The sequence below is a fragment of the Somniosus microcephalus genome, chromosome 17 (assembly GCF_052327205.1).
Source record: "Somniosus microcephalus isolate GS21.2 chromosome 17, FLI_Smic_1.0, whole genome shotgun sequence".
In the NCBI taxonomy this organism is placed as follows: domain Eukaryota; kingdom Metazoa; phylum Chordata; class Chondrichthyes; order Squaliformes; family Somniosidae; genus Somniosus; species Somniosus microcephalus.
Window position 1 is genome coordinate 63,670,269 of NC_141003.1, and position 13,895 is coordinate 63,684,163.

Genomic DNA, 13,895 nt, shown 5'->3' on the forward strand with positions numbered 1-13,895 from the left:
CACAACACGATGGAGTGTGTCATCCATGTGAAGACGGGACTTTGTCTCCACAAGGACTCTGCAGTGGTCACTCCTACCAATACTGTGAGGACGAGGTCAAGTAGGTTATTCCTTTGTGTTGGTTCTCTCATCACCTGCCGCAAGCTCAATCTGGTAGCTATGTCCTTCAGGACTCGGCCAGCTCGGTCGGTAGTGGGGCTACCGAGCCACGCTTGGTGATGGATATTGAAGTCCCCCACCTAGAGTATATTCTGTGCCCTTGCTACCCTCAGTGCTTTTTCCAAGTGGTATTCAACATGGAGGAGTACTGATTCATCAGCTGAGGGAGGGCAGTAGGTTTCCTTGCCCATGTTTGACCCAATGCCATGAGACTTCATGGGGTCCGGAGTCAATGTTGAGGACTCCCAGTGCCACACCCGCCCTCCCGTATACCACTGTGCCATCACCTGTGGTGGGTCTGCCTTGCTGGTGGGGCAGGACATTCCCAGGATTGGTGATGGAGAAGTTCGAGACGTTGGCTGTCTCTTTCGCTGTATCTCTATCTCCCTCTGTTCCTTTCGCCCCTTTTCTCTCTCTCTCTATGTTTCTCATTCTTTCCACTTATATATCCCCATTTCTCCTTCTATTTCTCTTGTTCCTCCCTGTTTCTCTCTGTTTTTGTTCTTCTATTTCTCTCTTTTGTCCTGTTTTCTGTCTTTCATTCTCTCTGTTTCTCTGTCTAGTCCTGTTTTTCTCTCTCTTTCTTTTTCACTCCTTTCGTGTTTCTCTCTCCTTTTCCTCCATTACTCTCTTTCTATTTTCTCTCTATTCCTGCTTTTTTTTCTCTCTGTCACTCTTTTTCTCTCTATCTCCCCCGGTTGTTATGGTAACGCTCCCGGAAGGGCTGTCCGTGCGGTGAGTTTTGGATCCGGGTCTCGGTGATGATGTGGCTGCTGTTGGTTCGGGAAGCGGGTGAGTGAGAGACAGAGAGCGCGGTGCCGGGGGACAGGCCCCGCCGTTCGATTACCGCCGGGCCGACTGGCCCGTTGGAGCCTACGTTACCCCGTAAATGGGCCACGGCCCAGAGGGAGGAATCCGGGCATAACATCGGGAGAGAGCGGGCCCGGCCCAGGGACACCACCATATACCAGGGCCCTGGTGGGGGAGGTGGGAGACCATATACCAGGGCCTGCGGGGGGAGACCATATACCAGGGCCCTGGTGGGGGCGGGGGAGAAACACCATCTACCAGGGCCCTGGGGGGGAGAAACACCATATACCAGGGCCCTGGTGGGGGAGAAACACCATATACCAGGGCCCTGGGGGTGGAGAAACACCATATACCAGGGCCCGGGGGTGGGGGAGAAACACCATATACCAGGGCCCGGGGGTGGGGGGGAGACCATATACCAGGGTGGTGGGGGGGCTGAGGCCATATACCAGGGCGGTGGCGGGGGGGGGGGAGCTGGGAGACCATATACCAGGGCTCAGGGATACCAGGTCCAAGGGGAAAACACCCAGGGCCCAGGGGCAGAACACCCGGATACCAGGCCCAGGGGCAGAACACCCAGATACCAGGCCCAGGGGGAGAACACCCGGATACCAGGCCCTGGGGTAACCTTGGGGGGGGGGGGGGATCCCGAATACCAGAACCTGGGGTAGGGTGGGGGGAGGAGCAAGGGGATGCCACAGCCTAAGGACACACACTGTAACATGGGGTGAGGTCTCCTTTTGGATTGAAATAAAAGGTGCGATTGTGAGTGGTCTGTGCTGCCTCCCCGTGTTCACCAGCAGCTGGTCTGCCTGTAGACTGGCGGAGGTTGTGAATTCAAATGGCAAATTGTGAAACTGAAATCAGTAAATCTGCTAATATGTGGGTTGACACCAGGAAAATGGCCACAGAACATAAGAAATAGGAGCAGGAGTAGGCCAGTCGGCCCCTCGAGCCTGCTCCGCCATTCAATAAGATAATGTCTGATCTTCTACTTCAATTCCATCTTCCTGCTCTATCCCCATATCCCTTGGTTCCCCTAGTATCCAAAAATCTATCGATCTCTGTCTTGAATATACTCAATGATTGAGCATCCACAGCCTCTGGGATAGAGAATTCCAAAGATTCACAACCCTTTGAGTGAAGAAGTTTCTCCTCATCTCAGTCCTACTTGGCTGACCCCTTATTCTGGGACTGTCCCTTAGTTGTAGACTCCCCAGCCAGGGGAAATATCCTCCGAGCACCTACCCTGTCATTCCCCCTCAGAATCTTAATGTTTGAATGAGATCACCTCTCATTCTTCTAAACTCTAGGGAATATAGGCCTAGTCTACTCAATCTCTCCTCATAGGACAATCCCCCCATCCCAGGAATCAGTCTAGGGAGCCTTTGTTGCACTCCATCTAAGGCAAATCTATCCTTCATTAGGTAAGGAGACCAAAACTTTACACAATACTCCAGGTGTGGTCTCACCAAGACCCTATATAATTGCAGTAAGATGTCTTTACTCTTATACACCAATCCTTTTGTAATAAAGACTAACATACCATTTGCTTTCCTAATTGTTTGCTGTGCCTGCATGTTAACTTTCAGTGATTTGTGTACAAGGACACCCAGGTCCCTCTGAATAACAACATTTCCCAATCTCTCACCATTTAAAAAATATTCTGCTTTTCTATTTTTCCAAGTGGGTAACTTCACATTTGTCCACATTATATTCCATCTGCCATGTTCTTGCCCACTCACTTATAACCTTTATAAATCCCTTTGCAGCTGGAAAATCCCAACTGGTTCACTAATGTCACGGACCACAAAACGACTGTCGCCTGGACATTGAGGCTGTCACAATTCACCAATCACAAGTACTATAATATAATAAACCAATTTACACCAGAGTAGGAGACAGAGAGAGGTGCTGCTGTTCCAGGCCAGACTGCGAGTGTTTGTGTTTCAGTCTGACCCGTGTTGATCCTAAATTACAATACTGGTGATACACAGCAGTCCCATCAGTATCTGTTGATCCTAAATTACAATACTGGTGATACACAGCAGTCCCATCAGTATCTGAAACAAGGAACGGCAGGTTCGTGTTTCAGGTAAAACCGTACATGGATTCCCACAGTCTCTACCCCAAACGTGAACCTGTCTTTTCCCTCTCTCTCTCTCCGATGGTCTGGCCTATACGTGCTTCCAGTCCCACGCTACGTAGTAGGTTCTTACTCCCCTCTGAAGTAGTCTAGCAGGCCACCCAGTTGTAAAACACTCGCTCAAGAAGCACCTTGGATGGTTTTACGAAGTTAAGCGGCACAGGCACAATGGGCCGAATGGCCGCCTCCTGTGCTGTATGATACTATGATTCTATAAGTGCAAATTGTTGTTGCTGTGTATAATGGTTTCTCACTCAGAAAAATACCCTGTGACTGGTTGATGGGACGTTGCAGAAATGTGGTGCTCAGGCACTCGATTGCAATACAGCCGATAAGTGTCGAAAGCCACAGGATTTGTTCTGTGATAGCGGTCGGCAGCAAATCACTTGCCCTAGGTATAATTGTACTTCCAGTGTTATTGCTAGGATTTGTTATTGTAGACCACAGGAGAGATTACAATTATGCCAATATACTCATGGGAAACAGGCCCATTTCAGACTGCTCGAAGCTTAACTGAACCATCTTGTGCATGTATGATCAGCTCCTGTGTCACACATTCATACAGTGTGTATTTAAAAGCCAGCATTCCAACACCGGACTCTCTCTGTCCTGTTTTCATTGCTCCAAACGACCAGAGTTTGGAAGGAATGAATCGATAAGTGTTATAACACTGTGAACTAAAACCCGAGCGATAACACCATTACACTGCACTGAAACGCTGGTGATAATACTGTTTCTGTCTCTTTATCCCTATTTTCCTTCCTAGAATTGCATAGAATATACAGCACAGAAACAAGCCATTCTGTCCAACTAGTCCATGCTGGTGTTTATATTCCACATGAGTCTCCTCCCATTCCATCTGCCTCATCTCAGCCCTTCAGCAGATCTTTCTATTCCCTTTTCTCTCATGTGCTCGTCTAATTTCCTTTTCAAAATATCTAAGCTATTTGCCTCATCCACTTCCTGTGGTAGCGAGTTCCACATTCTAACCACTCACTGAGGAAAGAAATCTCTCCTTCTTTCCCTATTGGATTTATTAGTTACTATCTTGTATTTATGGCCCCTAGTTTTGGATTCTCCCACAAGTGGAAACATTCTCTCCACATCTACCCTGTCCAACATATTCAAAATTTTAAAGACCTCAATCAGGTTTCCTCTAAGTCTTCTCTTTTCTAAAGAAAAAAGCCCCAACCTGTTCAATCTTTCCTGAAACCTGTAATCTCTCAGTTCTGGTACCATTCTTGTAAATCTTTTTTGCACTTTCTCCAGTGCTTCTATGTCCTTTTTATAGTATGGAGACCAGAACTGTACACAGTACCCAAAGTGCGGCCTGACCAGGGTCCTATACAAGTTTATCGTAACTTTTGAATTCTACACACCTGGAAATAAATCCCAGCATTTGTTAGCATTTTTAATTGCTTTGCTGACTGGCAATGCTGCTTTTAATGATTTGTTCACCTGTATCCCTGGATCCCTTTGCTCTTCTACCCCATTCAGTTTCTTATTTTCTAAGGTGTAGGTGATGTTTCTATTTTTCCTACCAAAGTGCATCACCTCACATTTATCTATGTTAAAGTTCATTTGCCACTTAACTGCCCAGTCTGCAAGTTTTCTTCAGTCACCCATCTAACCTATTCTTAAATATTGACATGGTCTCTGCTTCAATCATTAACTCCAATCGTGCATGCCACAGCCTTGCAACCCTCACAACCGTCTTTTGGAAGAGACGATAAACCGAGGCCCCATCTGCTCTCGTGGATGTAAAAGATCCCAAGGCACTATTTCGAAGAAGAGCCGGGGAGTTCTCCCCGGTGTCCTGGCCAATATCACTATCAACATCACTAAAACAGATTATCTGGTCATTATCACATTGCTGTTTGAGGGAGCTTGCTGTGTGCAAATTGGCTGCCGCATTTCCTACATTACAACAGTGACTACATTTCAATAAGTACTTCATTGGCTATAAAGCGCTTTAGGACTTCTGGTGGTCGTGAAAGGCGCTATATAAATGCAATTACGATAGCAAAATACTGCAGATGCTGGAAATCCGAAATAACAACAGAAAATGCTGCAAAAACTCAGCAGGCCAGGCAACATCCGTGGAGAGAAATTAGAGTCGACGTTTCGGCTCAAAACCCTTTATCAAAACCCATAAAGGGTTTTGACCCGAAACGTCGACTCTAATTTCTCTCCACGGATGTTGCCTGGCCTGCTGAGTTTTTCCAGCATTTTCTGTTGTTATATAAATGCAATTCTTTGTTTCTGTGTGTAAAAAAAAAAAAAAAAAAGTTCATCCTGCTCAGTCCTAAATCTCTTATATTTAATCTTAGATTTATGTTCCCTCGTTCTCAATCACTGGAAATAGTCTGTTTCTATCTACTATATCCTATCCCTTCATAATTTCAAACACTTCTATCAAATCATCCCATACTCTGTTCGAACAGAAACAGCCCAATTCTTCAAGCCATTCTTTGTATTTGTATTTCCTCATTCCAGGCAGCATGCTGGTGAATCTGTGCTGCACCCTCTCTATTGCTTCAACATCCCTCCTATAGTGTGGAGCCTAAAACTGCACACACTATTCCAACTGTGGTCTTACTGAGGTTTTATATAGATTCACCATTACATCTGGACTTTTATATTCTATACCTTTCCCATAAAACCCAGTATTCCATTAGAGGTGCTGCTTTAAATGTCCTGTGAGCCTGAACCTCAAAATTCCTCTGCTCTTCCACATCACTGAATTTACTCCCATAAGTATTTGATTTATTTTTACCAAAAATGTACCATCTCACTTTACGGACATTGAATTCCATTTGCACATTGCACCATCTTATCAATATCCCCTTGCAGAATCCTTTGGTCCTCTAGAATCATTTACTATTCCTCCTATTTTAGTATTGTCTCAAAATGTGGACACCACTCCTTCTAGCCCTATATCGAAATCATTGATTTCACCCTCTGGGACACCGCGACTCACTTCCAGCCACTCTGAGAAACTGCTTTATTCCCTCTCCCTGTTTTCTTCCTTCGAACCAGTTTTTAATCCAATTTGCTACCCTCCCCCTAATTCCTTACTCCTTAATCTTCTCCAGTAGTTACCCATGTGGTTCCCCTCTTTTTACTGATATATTTGTGGAATATTGTACAGTTCTTTTAAATATTTTTTGAGATTCTCGCCTTGTGCTCCCTCCTTGTTTTCCTTATTCCTTTCTTAACCTCTTTTCATATTTGCTCTGATTTTTTTTAATCATTGGTCCCCAAATGCCCTCTTCAATTTTTGTTTTTATCCTCTTTTTCTGAAACTTGACATAGTCTCCTTTTTAATGGTATATATTTATTCTGCAACTTTGCAATCTCCTTTTTAAAACCATGCCACTGTTCTACAGTCCCATGTACCAATTTCTCCTTCCACCTCACCTCTCCCCATATCCAATCTGATGCCCTTGTTTTTGGACTAACTTTTTCTTATTTCTGTTTGGACCATAAACCGCTCTCCCACATTTAACTTATCTACCTGATCTATTTTGTTATTCATAACTAGATCGAGCAACATTTCCACCCTTCTAGGCGTATGGAGGTGCTGCTTTAGAAATTCCTCTCCTGTTTCTCCGTTTACTCCCTCCCTCCCTGTCCCAAAATGAGTAATTAAAATCTTCTAAAATCATAGAATCATACACAATCATGACACAAAGATAGGCGGCATTGTAGGCAGTGTAGATGAAAGCATAAAATGACAAAGGGACATCGATAGATTAAGTGAATGGGCAAAACTGTGGCAAATGGATTCCAATGTAGGCAAATGTGAGGTCATCCGCTTTGGACCTAAAAAGGATAGAACGGGGAACTTTCTAAATGGTGAAAGGCTATAAACAGTGGAGGCCCAAAGAGACTTGGGGGTCCAGGTACATTGATCATTAACATGTCATGGACAGAAAACAATCAAAAAGCTCGTGGAATGCTGGCCTTTATATGTAGAGAACTAGAATACAGGGGGGTAGAAGTTATGCTACAGCTGTACAAAGCACTGGTTAGACCACACCTGGAGTATTTTGTTCAGTTCTGGGCACCACACCTTAGGAAGGATATATTGGCCTTGGAGGGAGTGCAGCGTAGGTTTGCCAGAATGATACCTCCACTCCAAGGGTTAAATTACGAGGAGAGATTACACAAATTAGAGTTGTATTCCCTAGAATTTAGAAGGTTGAGGGGTGATCTGATCAAAGACTTCAACATATTAAGGGGAACAGATAGGGTAGATAGAGAGAAACTATTTCCGCTGGTTGGGAAGTCCAGGACTAGGGGGCATAGTCTAAAAATTAGAGCCAGACCTTTCAGGAGTGAAATTAGGAAACACTTCTGCACACAAAGGGTGGTAGAAGTTTGGAAAACTCTTCCACAAATGGCAGTTAATGCTAGATCAATTGTTAATTTTAAATCTGAGATTGATAGATCTTTGTTAAACAAAGGTATTCAGGGATATGGGCCAAAGGCGGGTATATGGAGTTAGATCGCAGATCAGCCATGATCTCATTGAATGGCAGAACAGGCTCAAGGGGCTCAGTGGCCTACTCCTGTTCCTATGTTGCTATACAGCACAGAAGGAGGCCATTCGGCCCTTCGTGTCTGTGCCGGCTCTTTGAAAGAGCTATCCAATTAGTGCCACTCCCCTGTTCTTTCCTCAGAGCCCTGCAAATAGTCAGAGAGCAATAATTTTATTATTCCTGCTGCTCATCTCATAGAGTCACAGAGTTATACAGCACAGAAAGAGGCCCTTCAGCCCATCGCGTCCGCGCCAGCCATCAAGCCCTGTCTAATCTAATCCCATTTTCCAGCATTTGGTCCGTAGCCTTGTATGCTATGGCATTTCAAGTGCTCATCCAAATGCTTCTTGAATGTTGCGAGGGTTCCTGCCTCTACCACCCTTTCAGGCAGTGAGTTCCAGATTCCAACCACCCTCTGGGTGAAAAAGTTCTTCCTCAAATCCCCTCTAAACCTCCTGCCCCTTACCTTGAATCTATGCCCCCTTGTTATTGACCCCTCTACTAAGGGAAAAAGTTCCTTTCTATCTACCCTATCTATGCCCCTCATAATTTTGTACACCTCAATCAGGTCCCCCCTCAGCCTTCTCTGCTCCAAGGAAAACAACCCCAGCCTGTCCAGTCTTTCTTCATAGCTGAAGCGCTCCAGCCCAGGTAACATCCTGGTAAATCTCCTCTGCACCCTCTCCAAAGCAATCACATCCTTCCTATAGTGTGGCAACCAGAACTGCACACGGTATTCCAGCTGTGGCCTAACCAGCGTTTTGTACAGCTCCATCATAACCTCCCTGCTCTTATATTCTATGCCTCGGCTAATGAAGGCAAGTATCCCATATGCCTTTTTAACCACCTTATCCACCTGTTCTGCTGCCTTCAGAGATCTATGTACATGCACCCCAAGGTCCCTCTGATCCTCTGTCTTTCCTAGGGTCTTACCATTCATTGTGTATTCCCTTGCCTTGTTAGTCCCTCCAAAATGCATCACCTCACACTTTTCAGGGTTCAATTCCATTTGCCACTGTTCCGCCCATCTGACCAACCCATCTATATCGTCCTGCAGACTGAGGCTACCCTCCTCACTATTTACCACCTCACCAATTTTTGTGTCATCTGCAAACTTACTGATCATACCTTTTACATTCACATCCAAATCATTAATGTAGACCACAAACAGCAAGGGACCCAGCACCGATCCCTGCGGTACCCCTCTGGACACAGGCTTCCAGTCACAAAAACCACCTTCGACCATCACCCTCTGCCTCTGCCACTAAGCCAGTTTTGGATCCAATGTGCCAAGGCACCCTGGATCCCATGGGCTCTTACCTTCTTGACCAGTCTCCTATGCGGGACTTTATCGAAAGCCTTACTGAAATCCATGTATACCACATCCACTGCACTACCCTCATCCACACACGTAGTCACCCCCTCGAAAAATTAAATCAAATTGGTCAGACATGATCTTCCCTTGACAAAGCCATGCTGACTATCCCTGATTAATCCTTGCCTCTCCAAGTGGAGACTAATTCTGTCCCTCAGAATTTTTTCCAATAATTTCCCTACCACTGATGTTAGGCTCACTGGCCTGTAATTCCCTGGTTTATCCCTACTACCCTTCTTGAATAATGGTACTACGTTAGCTGTTCTCCAGTCCTCTGGCACATCCCCTGTGGCCAGAGAGGTTCTGAAAATTTGTGTCAGAGCCCCTGCAATCTCCTCCTTTGCCTCACACAGCAGCCTGGGATACATCTCGTCCGGGCCTGGGGATTTATCCACTTTTAAGCCTGCTAAAACCGCTAGTACCTCCTCCCTCTCGATGCTAATATGTTCAAGTATATCACAGTCCCCCTGCCCAATTTCTATGTCTACATCGTCCTTCTCCGTAGTGAACACAGATGCAAAAAAATCATTTAAAACCCCACCTACATCTTCTGGCTCCACACACACATTGCCACTTTGGTCCCTAATGGGCCCTACTCTTTCCCTAGTTATCCTCTTGCCCTTAATATACTTATAAAACACCTTAGGATTTTCCTTTATTTTGCTCGCCAGTGTTATTTCATGGCCCCTCCTCGCTCTCATAATTTCTTTTTTAAGTATCCCCCTGCACTTTTTATACTCCTCTAGGGCTTCCTCTGTCTTCAGTCCTTTGTATCTGCCAAAAGCCCCCCTTTTTTTCCTAATCCATTCTCGTATATCCCTTGACATCCAAGGTTCCCTGGGCTTGTTGGTCCCACCTTTGACCTTTACGGGAACATGTTGCCATTGTACTCTCTCAATTTCCTTTCTGAAAGACTCCCATTGCTCCGATGTGGATTTTCCTACAAGTAGCTGATCCCAGTCCACTTTGGCCAGATCCTGCCTTATCTCCCTGATCTGTCCACAGATTTCCTAATCCATTTGCTCCCCACTGTTAAGGGGTCTGTAGTACAACCTCACTAAGGCAACAACCCTTTTTATCTTTGATCTCTAACCACATTGACTCTGTCTGACCCTTTCCGTGTGGGCATTATTCCTCGACAGAATGTATTCCCTCCTTCACCAATATCGCCATTCTTCCTCTTTTCTTACCTATTCTGTCCTTCCTAAAAATATTACAACCTGATATGTTTATTTTCCATTCCTGCCCAGTTTGGAGCCAAGTTTCTGTTGGTGTTATTACATCAATATCTTCCTGTGATGTAATTGCTTCGAATTCCCTGAATTTCTTTCCCACACGCTATGCATTGCAATAAGCTCTTTATTTTTGTGTTTGTATTTAACACTACTCTTTCCCTTGATTTTTTTAACACCTCATTCCTTTAACTGTCCATTTCCTGCTTATAACTGGCTGCTTTGATTTCCCTCTTCTATTCCTTCTGTAACATCTCCATTTTATTGTTATTAACTTGAAAACTTGCCTCACCTAGTTCTACCTTCTCTACCTGCTATTTCTGATTGCTTTTATTTTTCTTGATCCCTTCCTTCCGTGTTTAAATGACTCTTCAATTCCCTATTTATGTATTTTACCATTTCATTAGCTCCCTTCTGGTTCAGGGTTACGGAACTAAGGTGGGTAAATGGAGTTAGGGTACGGACCAGCCATGATCTAATTGAAAGGTGGAACAGGCTCAAGGGGCTGAATGGCCTACTCCTGTTCCTAGATGTAGCCCATCCATGTGGAATAATGCCCCCCCTTCTCCATAAATGCCCCATAAAATGGAAACCCACTTCCTTATACAGTACCACCCTTCAGCCATGTGTTTTTGAGCTGCTAGATCTGTTCTGAATCTATCCCATTTAGCATGGTGGTAGTGACACACAACACGATGGAGGATGTCCTCCGTGTGAAGACGGGACTTTGTCTCCACAATGACTGTGTGGTGGTCACTGCTACCAATACTGTCATGGACAGATGCATCTGCGACAGATTGGTGAGGACGAGGTCAAGTACGTTTTTCCCTCATAATGGTTCTCTCACTACCTGTCGCGGGCCCAGACTGGCAGTTATGTCTCTGCCAGCTCGGTCAGTAGTGGTGCTAATGAGCCACTCTTGGTGATGGACATTGAAGTCCCCTACCCAGAGTACATTCTGTGCCCTTGCTTCTTGCAAGTGGTGTTCAACATGGAGGAGTACTGGTTCATCAGCTGAGGTTTTCTTGCCCATGCTTGACTTGAAGCCATGAGACTTCATGGAGTCAATATTGAGGACTCCCAGGGCCACTCCTTCCCGACTGTATACCACTGTGCCGCCACCCCTGGTGGGTCTGTCCTGTCGGTACAGATCAGCCATGATCTAATTGAATGGTGGAACAGGCCCAAGGGGCTGAATGGCCTACTCCTATTCCTATGTGCCTAGATGTAGCCCATCCATGTGGAATAATGCCCCCCGCCCTTCTCCATAAATGCCCCATAAAACGGAAACCCACTTCCTGATACCACCCTTCAGCCTTGTGTTGAGTTCCTGATCTTCCCTATCTTCTAGCACGTAGCTGGTGGAGTAAACCAGAGATTACCACCCTTCAAGTTCCACTCCTAAACCTGTTTCTTAAGCTCTTTTTGCAGCCATTCAGGCTTTTCCTGTCCTCGATCGTTGACTCCCAAGTGGGCCATGGTGACTGGCTACATCCCAGTAGCTCACAGTCACCAAGTGAAACCAGGAAGTAAACGTGCAGCAGTAAATGTGAGGGCAGCGATCCAAGCTGCATGACCTGCTGTTTACAGGTTCGGTTCAATATAGCAGTGGGTGTGGGACAGGATTTAAGGACTGTATTTAAAGTGGCTTTAGGATTCATTCTAATGAATGTCAGCTGTGGCTCAGTTGGCAGCACACTCGCCTCTGAGTCAGAAGGTTGTGGGTTCAAGTCCCACTTCAGAGACTTGAGTACATAAAGCTAGGCTGACACTCCAGTACAGTGCTGAGGGAGTGCTGCACTGTCGGAGGTGCCGTCTTTCGGATGAGACGTTAAACCGAGGCTCCATCTGCTCTCTCAGGTGGACGTAAAAAATCCCATGGCACTATTTCGAAGAAAGCAGGGGAGTTATCCCCAGTGTCCTGGCCAATATTTATCCCTCAATCAACATATCAAAAACAGATTATCTGGTGTTTGTGGGACCTTACTGTGTGTAAATTGGCTGCCGCGTTTCCTATATTACAACAGTGACTCCACTTCAAATGTACTGCGTTGGTCATGAAAGATGCTATATAAATGCAAGTCTTTTCTTTTAATCCAAGAATAAAAAACTTTATTTAATGATGTACTCAGCTTTTTGACCTCTGCAAACAAACCCCATCTAGCAGACTCTTTGCTAATGTACTCTGGAGTTTAACTGTTTGCTTAGTTGATTTATTATCAGATAACTACTGCTAAAGGATTATCTGTAAATTACACAGGAACAGGAGTTAGTCCATTTAACTGCTCGAACCTGTTCCACCATTCAGTTAGATCATATCTTTTTTTTATTCGTTTATGGGATGTGGCAAGGCCAGCATTTATTGCCGATCCCTAATTGCCCCTGAGAAGGTGGTGGTGAGCCGCCTTCTTGAACAGCTGCAGTCCGTGTGGTGAAGGTACTCCCACAGTGCTGTTAGGTAGGGAGTTCCAGGATTTTGACCCAGTGACATTGAAGGATCGGCGATATACTTCTAAGTCAGGATGGTGTGTGACTTGAAGGGGAACTTGGAGGTGGTGGTGTTCCCATGCGCCTGCTGCCCTTGTCCTTCTAGGTGGAAAAGGTCGTGGGTTTGGGAGGTGCTGCCGAAGAAGCCTTGGCGAGTTGCTGCAGTGCATCTTGTAGATGGTACACACTGCAGCCACGGTACGCTGGTGGTGGAGGGAGTGAATGTTTAAGGTGGTGGATGGGGTGCCAATCAAGCAGGCTGCTTTGTCCTGGATGGTGTTGAGCTTCTTGAGTGTTGTTGGAGCTGCACTCATCCAGGCAAGTGGAGGGTATTCCATCACACTCCTTACTTGTGCCTTGTAGATGATGGAAAGGCTTTGGGGAGTCAGGAGGTGAGACACTCGCTGCAGAATACCTAGCTTCTGACCTGCTCTTGTTGCCACAGTATTTATGTGGCTGGTCCAGTTAAGTTTCTGGTCTATGGTGACCCCCAGAATGTTGATGGTGGGGGATTCGGCGATGGTAATGCCGTTGAATGTCAAGGGGAGGTGGTTAGACTCTCGCTTGTTGGAGATAGTCATTGCCTGGCACTTCTGTGGCGCAAATGTTACCTACCACTTATCAGCCCAAGCCTGAACGTCATCCAGGTCTTGTTGCATGCGGGCATGGACTGCTTCATTATCTGAGGAGTTGTGAATGGTGCTGAACACTGTGCAGTCATCAGTGAACATCCCCATTTCTGACCTTATGTTGGAGGGATCGTCATTGATGAAGCAGCTGAAGATGGTTGGGCCCAGGACACTGCCCTGCGGAACTCCTGCAGCGATGTCCTGGGGCTGTGATGATTGACCTTCAACCACCACAACCATCTTCCTTTGTGCTAGGTATGACTCCAGCCAGTGGAGCGTTTCTCCCCCCTGATTCCCATTGACTTCTGTTTTACTAGGGCTCCTTGATGCCACACTCGGTCAAATGCTGCCTTGATGTCAAGGGCAGTCACTCTCATCTCACCTCTGGAATTCAGCTCCTTTGCCCATGTTTGGACCAAGGCTGTAATGAGGTCGGGAGCTGAGTGGTTTTGTGGAACCCAAACTGGGCATCAGTGAGCAGGTTTTTGGTGAGTAAGTGCCGCTTGATAGCAC

At 45.9% G+C, this 13,895-nt stretch overlaps 1 protein-coding gene across 1 annotated transcript in view; it reads left to right on the top strand.

The window, feature by feature from the left end:
- Positions 1-852: 852 nt before the first annotated feature.
- LOC147105795 (golgin subfamily B member 1-like) overlaps positions 853-13,895 on the top strand; it is a 92,598-nt gene continuing 79,555 nt past the window's right edge. The window contains exon 1 of the mRNA XM_086010554.1: positions 853-951. The gene's annotated coding sequence lies outside the window, so the exon portion shown is untranslated. The remainder of the gene's footprint in view (positions 952-13,895) is intronic.